General features: G+C 42.2%; 1 protein-coding gene across 3 annotated transcripts in view; it reads left to right on the forward strand.

Annotated features, from left to right (window-relative positions):
• Positions 1 to 12219, forward strand: part of TENM3 (teneurin transmembrane protein 3) — a 2583516-nt gene that overhangs the window by 1124169 nt on the left and 1447128 nt on the right. For all 3 annotated transcript variants that reach the window (XM_033942956.1, XM_033942961.1, XM_033942964.1), the window contains exon 5: positions 3246 to 3313. The gene's annotated coding sequence lies outside the window, so the exon portion shown is untranslated. The remainder of the gene's footprint in view (positions 1 to 3245; positions 3314 to 12219) is intronic.

Raw genomic sequence — 12219 nt, forward strand, 5'->3', positions numbered from 1 at the left:
AAAGGCTTTTTTTGTTGTAAACTTGCAAATTTTAGGCATTGTAGGACTTTATTTCTATTACATTTTTGAAGCATCTATCAAGTGAATGAAGGTGTTTGCTACTGGGAAGTGTTTTACATATACATGCAATATGTGTGTGTGTGTGTGTGTGTGTGTGTGATTATTTAATTTGGCTTGATTTTTGTTCCCACTTGGTAGTTTCCTTCTGCCTCTTGGTCTAGTAGTGGTAGAGCTATTACCTCAGCAGCCTGAGGTTGTGGGATTGAATCCCAGCACTGCTCTTTGTGCAACTCACTTAATCCTCCATTACCCCGGGTATAAAGTAAGTACCTGTATATGTACAAACCACTTTGAATGTGTAAAGATGGTATAAAAGTCCCATTCTTTTTCCCGTCTCTCCTCTTTTTGCTTCTCTCTAATTTGGAACCAAAGCTGAGATCTGGCACTGGCATCATGAGCCTTCATGATGCCATTGTCGCCGTACATGAAGAAGGACACAGTACTACTTGAAAGGGTCCAGAGAAGAGTGACTAAGATGGTTAAGGGGTTGGAGGAGCTGACGTACAATGAAAGATTAGAGAAACTAGGCCTCTTCTTCCTCAAACAGAGGAGAGTGAGAGGGGACATGATCGAAACATTCAAGGTACTGAAGGGGATAGACTTAGTAGATAAGGACAGGTTGTTCACCCTCTCCAAGGTAGGGAGAACGAGAGGGCACTCTCTAAAGTTGAAAGGGGATAGATTCTGTACAAATGTAAGGAAGTTCTTTTTCACCCAGAGAGTGGTAGAAAACTGGAATGCTCTTCCAGAATCTGTCATAGGAGAAAACACCCTCCAGGGATTCAAGACAAAGTTAGACAAGTTCCTGCTGAACAAGAACATTCGCAGGTAGGGCTAGTCTCAATTAGGACGCTGGTCTTTGACCAGAGGGTCACCGCGTGAGTGGACTGCTGGGCACGATGGATCACTGGTCTGACCCAGCAGCAGCAATTCTTATGTTCTTATGTTCAGTTACCTATCTTGAGATTTTTGTCAGCTTTATATTCCCTCACAACTACCCCCCCCCTTTTTTTTTTTTTTTTACAAAGCGTCCTTAGGCTTTTTTATTGCCAGCTATGGCAGTATTAGCTCCAACCTAGAGAATGGCACGGGAATAAATTTTTCCCTGTCCCTGCCCCATTTCTGCAAGCTCTATCCTCATCTGCACAAGCCTCAAATACTTTAAAATCATAAGTTTCCAAGGCTTGTGCAGTTAAGGGAGAGCTTACAGGAATGGGGCAGGGACAGGAACAGCAATAAAATTTGCAGGGATGGGACAAGGAAATTGAGTTCCTGTGGGAACAGGTAAAAATTTGTCACCATGCCATTCTCTGTTCCTATGAGTGTTGGAGCTAATACTTCCATGGCCAGCGATTTAAAACAAAAAAAAAGCCTAATGCTGCTTCGTAAAGGGGGGGGGGGGGGTAAATTTGCTGATGTAAGGACCAGACTAATTATCAGCTTTAGGCCATGCTTACAGTCTTTCCCTGGACCCATGTGATCAAGCCACTAGGTGTCCATGTAGAACAATGGCACCCTCCTGCAAGGTTTAAAAACCCCTCTTGCAGCATCCCTTGATTGACATGGAGGACTGAGAATGAGAGAGAAATATGTTTATCAATCCCTAGTCCTTCCTTATGGCACTTTGTCGTACTGCCACTTAGCTACCAGGATGGCTCCTGGCTTGATTTATTTTGTTAGTTATGCCACTTTGCAATAGGAGGTTCCAAAATTGTGTACTAGTGCCTGTTAGAATGACTGAGTTTATCTGTATCCTTTCCATATTGTCCTTTTTTTTCTCTCTGCTTTGCAATATTTGATTTATTTCTTCTTTCTCCACACTTCAAGCCATATTCTATAAATGCCACCATACGTTAGGTGGTGGTGGGTGCCCTACCACTGCCTAACTTAATTGTTTTAATTGGCATCATAATTGACCATGTCATTTTTTTTTTTAAAGTAGGCGCTGTTAATATATCTACAGCAGGATGCTTAATTGCGCCTTATGACTAAGGGCTCCTTTTACTAAGCTGCGGTAGCATTCTTAGCGCACGATGCAGATTAGCGCACGCTAATCCCTGCGCTACGTGGAAAAACTAATGCCAGCTCAGTGGAGGTGTTGGCGTCAAGCGCTTGCTAAAACCACTAGCGCAGCTTAGTAAAAGGAGCCCTAAGTGTGTTTGGTTACGAGGAAGAGCAGGATTTAGGCACCATTAGGCACAATTCACTAAAGAACATAGACCAGTAAAATGCTGGTCTACATTTCAGGCATCATTAATTTTTTTCTTAGGTGTCATTAGCTGTGATTCATCCCCTTTACAATAAATCCCCTTTACTAAGTTATGTTAAATGTGGGTTTTACAGTACAGTATACCAATAGAATTTATAGGGTAATGCATTTGATATACCATCTTTCTGTGGTAAAACCAAAATGGTTTATTTATTGTATACAGGTAGTTTCTCTTTCCTTAGTGGGCTCACAATCTATTTTATGTATCTGGGGCAGTGGAGGATTAGATGACTTGCTCAGGGTCACAAGAAGCTGCTTTATTCAAAGTTCTGTGTTTGGGGCTTACAGCTTTACATGGGATGAGTGTGGTGTATTTGCACCCCTGCCTTAAATTATTTTCAGCATGAACCCTGCATTCCAGGTACGTTCATGATCTCCAACTTCCCTTAGATAGATAATTTTTATCATATTTTAGACTGTAAACCGCTTTGACTGTAGGAATTTTGATAAAGCCAGTACTATAAGTAAATAAATAAATCTTATAATCTATGTGCCTACTTTTGCACTCCACCAATCCTATATCCAAAACAAACTTACCCTCCTTTCACTAAGCCCAACAGCATGGGACAGTCTCAGATGGTAAATACTCAGATGTCCATAGGAATTGAATGGGTGTTTAGACCATTTGCTTCTGTGGCACTCAGCCGTATGGCTTAGTAAAAGGGAGGTTAGAATCAATTAAATGTTAGCATACCAAGACATGCATGAAGGGTCTTGCTCCTTGAGTGCATGCCTGTGCTATGTCATGGCAGTTGAGGTAAAGATTGATGTCATCATCCATTGATGCAGCCCACTATCCTGATATGAGAACAGCAAAAGGCTTTTCAACTTAAAAAATGTAGATTTCAGAGTCCTAGAGAAGGAAAAGATGAAGCACTTGAGTTCTTAACTTTTCCTATCACTGCTTTTTATACAGGGCTTGAGACAAAGGGTGATGTCAGAATCCAGTGACTGAAATCAGAATATGCAGATCACACAAAGCAGGTGAAATTTTGCAAAATGGTGACTTCTAATTATTGTACAACAAAGATTTCATATCTAGTTTCATATTTGTTGAGTATACTTCCTATTGTGGGATTTTAATTGCCGTACCCCGCTATGAAGACTTCAGTTGTTGTGGGTAATTAAATGGAAAATAAGTAAATAAATCCTGGTTGAATACAAATTTCTAACAGGAGAATCTAACAACCAAATTGTCTCATGAATTATAGAGTAAATTGGTGGCTTGAATAACAAGTAGGGCTCCTATTCTTAGGTGTACATAAAATAGGCTTTTATTTTTCATCTATTTAGGGATCGTCTGTGGGGTATGAAAAATAGGTGTTTCTTTTGTATCACAGGTACAATGTTGCTGGGTAACTTTTTTCCTAGCTGAATAAAATATATATTTGTGCAGTTGAGTCATCAGCACTGAAATAACATAAAAGCAGAGTGGAGAAACCAAGGTAGACAAGGAAAGGTACGAGAATGCTTGATAATAATACATAATATTTTGTAAAATAAGTGTCCCATCTTCGTTCCTACAAGTGAATAGTTTTACAGACTTTGTCTTTTATTCCCCTAGACAAGTTGACTAAATACATTTCTGTAACTTGCTTAACCCCACCCTCCCTCCCCCACCCCAGGTATCTCAGTGATCAGAGCCTGAATAAAATACAAATGCTTAGATTAAAAATTCATTCTTCCCTGCCATGACAGGTAACTTTTTATGCCACTTTGTTAGATCCCTGTGATTATTCCCAAGTATTCTTCTGTAGTTATATTTATAAAGCTTTTCATGGTCTGCTCCAGTTTGAATCCCCAAATATCTACTTGTTCCCTTAGCCCACTTAGGAGTCTAATTGTAATTACACAACTTCATCTTCTGCCAAAGGGGACATTTTATTTTATATTAATTTTTATATAAAGGTATTCTATTTTATATAAATCTACTTTAAATCTTGCCACTTTCCCAAATTCCTGCAGCTCCTCCATAATTATAGGCAATGGGCCATATTCTATAGATGGTGCCTAAAAAAAGGCACTTAGGCCCTGATTCACTAAAGTCAGCAATCGTCGCTAAACTTGTTTTCACAGGTTTAGCAACGATTGCTGCTAACTGACCCGATTCACAAAACGGCCCACCGCGTGTTTTCCCCCTCGATCATCCATTTTCTGATCCGGCCATGCAAATTAGTAAAACCCCATGCAAAATAGCCAAGCGATTGGTTCACTTACATTGCTTGGCTATTTTGCGATCCTAAAACCCGATTGCTATAGACCTTTCGGTAACAGGTCTGCTAGGTTTTTTCTTTCTTTTTTTTTTTTTAATGGCACAGATATTTTGTGTATATCTGTCCCATAAAAAGAAAATTTTAAAAATCCCCCAATGACCCCCAACAAATGCACGGCCCCCCCCACCCCCCGCAACATGCAGCGAGCCACTCCCTCCTGCCATGAAGAACCTACCCTCCCCTCACTACCCCCAAAAAACAGCAGGAGGAATGCCCACCCTCCTACCATGAAGAACCTACCCTCCCCCCCTTGATAAAAACTGCAGGAGGGCTTCCCATTCCTTCCTGCAACCAGAGTCTCCCCGCCCCCGTGCCCCATAACTCCTACCTTAACGGGAGCAGGAGGTACCCAAAACACCTCCTGCTCCTCCTTTTTTTTCTGATGCAACTGGGCCTTAGGCTCCTCCCCAGTGCATCATGTAATACACAGGAAGGGGCCTAAGACCCACTGGGAGGGGCCTGCGGCATCTGAGCCAATCAGGGACTTCCTTAGGAAGGAGCCTAAGGAAGTTTGTGATTGGCCAAAAAATAGGTGGAGTTGGGAGTTATGTTCCCTCTAAGCTGACAAAAAAAACTGGATGTGATGTTCCTATGCAATATTTTATTAAGTCAATCAGGTTGTAGCAATATAATATTCACAAAGCAGAATCCACGTATGTATAACATGGTATGGACCCAACAAGGTCTGTATTTCAGTTAAATTGCCTTTCTCAGGGGGTCCTAAAAAAATGTGAACCGATGTTTGAGAAATTGGATGTTAAAATGAATAGATGAAGAAATAGTGAGATGAAACAGTGTAAAGTGAAGTGCTCAAAGATACACCATAAAGTATGTTAAAAAAAAAAAAAAAAGTAAATGGAGAAATATGACTAATAGTGAGATATATAGGTGTAAAATAAAGTGCTCAAAGGTACATCATAAAATATATGACTGAGATCTGATATAAAGAAGTGTCGGATGTGAACAGATAGCAATTGGAAAAAGTGATGAAAATGGAGCATGAAGGTGATGTGATAAAAGTGAATACTAATGTGAAATAATGAATGAAATCGCTTAGTAATGAAAAATGGCTAAGAACATATAGTGACGTCCAACATAAAAGGTTTATATGAATAAAGAATAATAGATAAAATGATACATACCAAGTGGTTAAACGAAAGTGGATAATTTCTGAATATATAGAACCAACTATAGTAAAAGGACCCCAAAATGCAATATAATCAAATAATAAAATTAAATAAAGTAATATCATAATAAACGGGATGCCTTGATCAGAGGTATATGCCTACGTTAATCATACTGTATAAACGTCAAAAGACATTAAAAAGAGCATACTTAATGTGTAATTTGACAAATGGTAAAGGCAGGGGGGTGGTGAGCAAAATCAAGGCAAAGGGTCACTAGAGTGGGCAGACTTGATGGGCTTTGGCCCTTTTCTGCCGTCATTTTTCTATGTTTCTATGGTAAAACGAAGATAACCATGGGGTCCTTTTACTAAGGTGTGCTGGCCATTTTAGTGCGTGCTAAATATTAGCGCGCGCTAAACGCTAACATATCCATAGACTATAATAGACACGTTAGCATTTAGCACACGCCAAAACAGCTAGTGCGCCTTAGTAGAAGGACCTCCATATGTGTTGGTTTAAAATCCTGGTGAAAACCACATGGAATTGAATGAGAAGTGACTCTAGGGTTTTTCTTTGGTTTTTCTTTCTTTGTTTTCCCTCTAAGCTGAACACACGAGCAATTGTTCATACATTCTAGGAGCATTGCTCACAGATTTCACATGGTCGCTCACAAAAATACTTGCAAATTTGGAAAATTGTTGGTTTTTAAAACTTGTTTTGTTTTTAATTTTATTATTTTATAAACTACAACGGTGTAATACATTTGATTGAATATAGAAAAATATTACAGAGATTACGATCAGGCCAGAAGGGAGCCCAAGCCCACCTGACCTCTCACCCCCCACCCCCTACACGATCGGGCAGGAGGAAGCCCAACCCCTCCTGCCCAGGCGGACCCCCCCTATCCCCCACCCCCCACTACGATACGGGCAGGAGGGATCCCAGGCCCTCCTGCCCTCGACACAACCCCCTTTTCCCCACCTGTGGGCAGGGTTTCAGCCACCTGGGCCAATCCGGCTCCATTCTGGAGCCGGCTGGCCTGCTGGACAGGCGGGCTTGGCACCCGTCTGTCCGGACAACAATTTGAGGTACGGGGAAGAGAGGTGGGGATGGGGGAGTCAGCGGGGGGTCACGGGTCAGTTCGTGGGGCGATCGGGGGTTCAAGGGGGCGGACGTTGAGGGGGAGGGGGTGTGTGTCGAGGGGGTGGGGGGCGTGAGGTCAGGAAGGCTTGGGTTCCCTCCTGCCCCGAATGTAATCGGCGGGAGGGGGGGGGTCGCGGATCGCTGGGGCCAGGAGGGCTTGGGCTCCCTCCTGCCCCGATGTTGCAGGGTGCCGCGGGTGCCCAGCGCAGGAGGGCTTGGGTTCCCTCATGCCCGACCGTAATCGGAGGGTGGGGGGTTTAGGGATCGCGGGGCAGGAGTGCTTGAGTTCCCTCCTGCCCCGATGTCGTGTGGGGGGGGGTTTTGGGTTGGATTCTGTAACCAATGTTGTTTTTGACAGACTCCAGCTTTTAGGCGAAGGACTGGCTCCTCCTTCGCCTAAAAGCCCTTGTGTTGGACGTATGGGGCTTAGGCGTTTTTTTTGGTTCATTATGGGGTATAAGTGTAGACATCGTTTGGGTACAAGTGTAGACGTAGTGGTGGTCTGGGCATTTAAACAGCTGAATGTAGAGGCAGGCCATTATGAAAACAAGGACGTTTGTTTTTGTTATGGACACTTTCCCTTCTTCTGCCTTCAACGTTTAAGGCCTTAGGCCAAAAAGGGACTTAGACATTTTTTTTGATTATGCCCCTCCTCAATATAGAACCATAACTTTACCCACCCACCCTTTATCAATTATCAATAATACAATACAAGACATCTTTATTTATTACATTGATATGAAGAACAATTGTTACGCATCTGGCCAGTCCTTAGAAGGAGCATTGGTTGGGAGCTCCCTTTGCCCGAGTTGAAGGGAGTACAGTATAAAAGTTGAGTTTGAAATAAATTCTAGGCTTTTGGTTATCTTTAATGCCCACCAGAGACCTGGTACTGAGGGAGACTGCTGAAATATTGACTGCTTGTGGAAGGAAGTCTAAGAAGGTTTGTTAAAAGAGCACACAATTATGATTGGAAAGAGAGTGGAACCTGGAGATGAGACATAAATTACTGCACTTTGTTTTCCAAGGGGTCATCTGGAGAGGACAGAACAAAGAGTGTGTGGAGACCTCTCTCTAAAAGAAAAGAGTGAGTGAACAGACTCTATAACAGTGTTCTTCAACCTTTTCACACCTATGGACCGGCGGAAATAAAAGAATTATTTTGTGGACCGGCAAACTACTAAGACTGAAATTTAAAAAAACATTTTCACCCCGTCTCCGTGAGTTCAGTCCCCGCAAACCATCTGATCCCATCCGCACAAGCCTCAGTTATGATTTTATATTGAACATATTTTATTAAAGTATAAAAAGAAACAATATTCTGTACAATTGTCATTTTATAAATACAAATAATACAGAGCAAGGATCAACAAAACCCCTGTTTCTTCTCCCCTCCCCTTCACATATATCCACTCTACTATCAAGAAAACTGAACAAGCCAAATTATTACAGAATGCTACACAGAAATATCATGCTAACAGAATACTGCAGTCACACATGTCAGGAATAGTGTTAGGGGAGTGCTGGAAGCTAAAGAAGCACTGCCTGGGCTTTGCAGTCCCCAGTTATGTCTCTAGCAGGATATATAGTTCAAATCTGATATATTCTAATGATAAAATAGAAATAAAATTATTTTTTTCTACCTTTATTATCTGCCCATTTTGTTCTGCTTTCTTCTGTCTTTTCTTAAATTTATTTCCAAGGTCTACAATCTATCTGCCACTTCTGTCCCTTCCTGTCTTCTACCTATTATTCCAATATCCAGAACCTCCTTTTTCTTCTTACTGCATCTACCCTGTGTCCAGCATGTCCCACCTACTCCATCAAGTCCTACTCAGTCAAGTCTGCTTTTTTCCTTCACCCTACAACCTCCATGTCCAGCATCTTCCTGTGTTCTTTTTTTTCTTCCCGTTGCTGAGCCAGCCAGCCAACCCACCATCTTCCCCCATCCCATTCCAGTACCTCCCCTCTTTTCCCCATCTTAATCCAGCAGATACCTTCCATCACCCTACTCCCTCCATTCCTTATTCAGTATCTTCTCCTTGTCTCCCTATTCCCCTTTCACCATGTCCAGCATATCCCCTCTGTCTCCATACTCCCTCTACCCATGTCCAATATCTGACTTCTGTCTTCATACTCCATCCTCATGTTCAGCATTTTCCATGTCTCTTTGCCCCCTGCAAGGTCCAGCATCTATCTTTGTGTCCCTATTCTTCCAATTCCCACCTAGTTCCAATAACTATCCTCCCTCAAGGGAATCCACCATCTCCCTTCTGTCACACCAATCCCCCCTCCTGGGTCTACCATCCCCTTCCCACAACACCTATATCACATTTTTCCCTCTCCTCATAATCCAGCATCTCTTATTTCCTCCCTTGGCTGCTGGCCCTGATCCACTCTTCCAGCACTCGATTGCTATTAGCCTGCCTTTGACCACGGTCCTGCTAAACTTGGCAGCAAAAACAAAGACAAACCCTACCCTACCTTCAATTATGGTCCCGCTAAATCAGACAGCTAGAATGAACACAGAAGCCGCGGGACCTTTCCTCTTCCCTGAATTGCTATTCGCTACAAGCTCTGCCGGTCTCAATCCTGCCCTTCAAACACAGGAAGTCACTTCAGAAGGGGGTGGGATCAAGATCGGCAGAGCCTATAGCGATGCAGGCAAGAGAAAAAGTCCCGCGGTTTCTGTCTTTCTTTTTGCCGGCTGTTTGTAGCAGTACCACAGCTGATCTTAACGCCGGCCCTGGAAGGGAAAGGGGAACAGATGCCCGACAGGAAATTTAATTTGTAGATCTTGCCGGCCCTGTGCGGACCGGCAGAAATTTTCTGCGGACCGTCACCGGTTCGCGGACTGGCGGTTGAAGAACTGTGCTCTATAAGGCAGTGCCTGTGTGGAGTTTTCAGCATGGGGGAGGGGAAGGACACAGTGCTCCCAGGCTGAGGAAAGAAGGTGGGAACTAGCAGTGGCTCACACTGTGTAAGGAGAATTTGAGTGAAGAGATTGGGAAACACAATAAAGGTGTTTCTGAAGTGACTGTATTCTAAACCACCTTAAAACCAGTTTCAGTATTCCCACACTTGAAGAAGTTGTAAATAGTTTATGCATTGACGTCAATCAAATTTAAGTAAAAAGTTCCAGTTATCAGTTGCACCTTGGTCTCAGTTTGATTCCTTTACCCTGAGAGTGTGACTGAGCTCTGGCATTGTGGTCCTTCGGCCTTCCAGAGCAAATCTGGCCCCAGCCTACACCTAGCTCGAGAAACTTTAAAGCATAACCCCACAGAAATAATATATTTATATATTTTTTTGTGAGCTCTGGTGGTGGCTGTTGACCCGCAGAGCTGGCCAGAGCCTGTGGATGGTGTGGTGTGAGCAGGACAAACGTAAGGAAGTTCTTCTTCACCCAGAGAGTGGTAGAAAACTGGAACGCTCTTCCATAGTCTGTTATAAGGGAAAATACCCTCCAGGGATTCAAGACAAAGTTGGACAAGTTCCTGCTAAACTGGAATGTATGCAGGTGAGGCTGGACTCATTTAGAGCACTGGTCTTTGACCTGGAGGCCGCTGCGTGAGTGGACTGCTGGGCATGATGGACCACTGGTCTGACCCAACAGCGACAATTGTTATGTTCTATATCTAAATCCTTGGTCCTGTCCAATACTTCCTCCATAAATTGCTCCAGATGGCCAGTATACTGTTGGGACTCTTTCACAATGTTGTTTTTAACCCTCTTGGGTATCGAGCTCTTCCAACCATCTCCCTATGCATAACCATTATGCACAACCGGGAGCTCTGCCACAGCTAATTTAATCTTATCTGATGCAATATATTACGGATCTTCTTTAATCATTGCATCATATTCATTTTTGTCATAGTATCTCTTTCCTAGTTCTGGCTGGTTGTCTTGCTACCATCTTACCACATGTGGTGCCATTTGCCACTCTACCTGATACTATTTCTGGATTGTCTGTTACAGTGTGGCCATTTCCCTCTGCTGATGTCATTTCCTCTGCTAAAAAAAAAAAAAACCCTTTTCCTTTTTGAATGCTTCATGTTGCATGATGCACTAGTAAGTCATGGAATTTATTTATGAAAGCAAATTGTAATTGTTGCTCTTTGTTTAGACATTTGAGGTATTCTTGATATAAGTTATTGGCATTTGTCTGTGCTTTTAAATATTCTAGTTCAGTAAATTATTAAATTTTGTAGATGAATTAGACATCATAAATATAATCCTTAACTGTAATATAATAAACACCAGCAAAGCCATGTTAATTAGCATGCTTAATCAAGAGAATTCCATGACACTACATGCAGCATGTTGTATTTAATTTCTAAAATTTAATTTTAACAATGCCGGTCAAATCTTCAGTCAGTGTGGTTGCATTGATAGAGATTGTAATATCTTTCAAGTGCTTTGCATAAGCATCTGCTTATCAAAAGTAAATCTCTCTTATTTAGCAGTTTAGTAGGGTGTAACAAGGAACTGAAAGAATTGCCAGAATCTATGGCCCAAATTCTGTAACCGGCGCCTAATGTTAGGCACCTATTTTGGAGGCGCCCAACTAGATAAGCGCCTATCTAAATTGAATAACAAACTCAATTAAGCTTTTTAATCAGCAATAATTGAAACTTAGGCGCCTATCAAGAAAGAGCAATTCTGTAACAAGGCACCTCTAAAAATTTAGGCGGCCTTCAAAAAAATAGGCGCTATGCATGTTAGGCGTGGGCGTGGCTTCGTGTTAGGCACCTTATTATAGAATCGCTGCTCTTCAGCGTGCTTAAGTGCTCGCATGGCCGCCTAACTTTTAGTTGTGCCTAGAGCAGGCCTATTTATTGGGCGCCTCCAAAATAGGTGCCGCTCAGCGTGATTCACTAAACCACCTAATTTTACTTGAATTGCGCTGAACGGTACCTATTTCAGCGCCTAACTTTTGAGCGCTTCTTATAGAATTTGCACCTCTGCTCCACATGACATACTATGAAACTATAAGTCCCCTTTACTAAGTTATGTTAAGCATCTAGTGTGGAATTTATAGTACAGTATACCAATAGAATTTAGAGGGTAATGCATTTGATATACCACCTTTCTGTGGTAAAACCAAAGTGGTTTATTTATTGTATACAAGTAGTTTTTCTTTTCTTAGTTGGCTCAAAATCTGTTTTATGTATCTGGGGAAATGGAGGATTAGATGACTTGCTCAGGGTCACAAGAAGCTATAGTGGAATAGGGTTTTATCCAAAGTTCTGTGTTGGGGGCTTAAGACTTTACATGAGATGAGTGCGGAGTATTTACATCCCTGCCATAAATTCTTTTCAGCATGAACCCTGCATTCTAGGTATGT

Source organism: Geotrypetes seraphini, chromosome 1 (assembly GCF_902459505.1).
Source record: "Geotrypetes seraphini chromosome 1, aGeoSer1.1, whole genome shotgun sequence".
Taxonomy (NCBI): domain Eukaryota; kingdom Metazoa; phylum Chordata; class Amphibia; order Gymnophiona; family Dermophiidae; genus Geotrypetes; species Geotrypetes seraphini.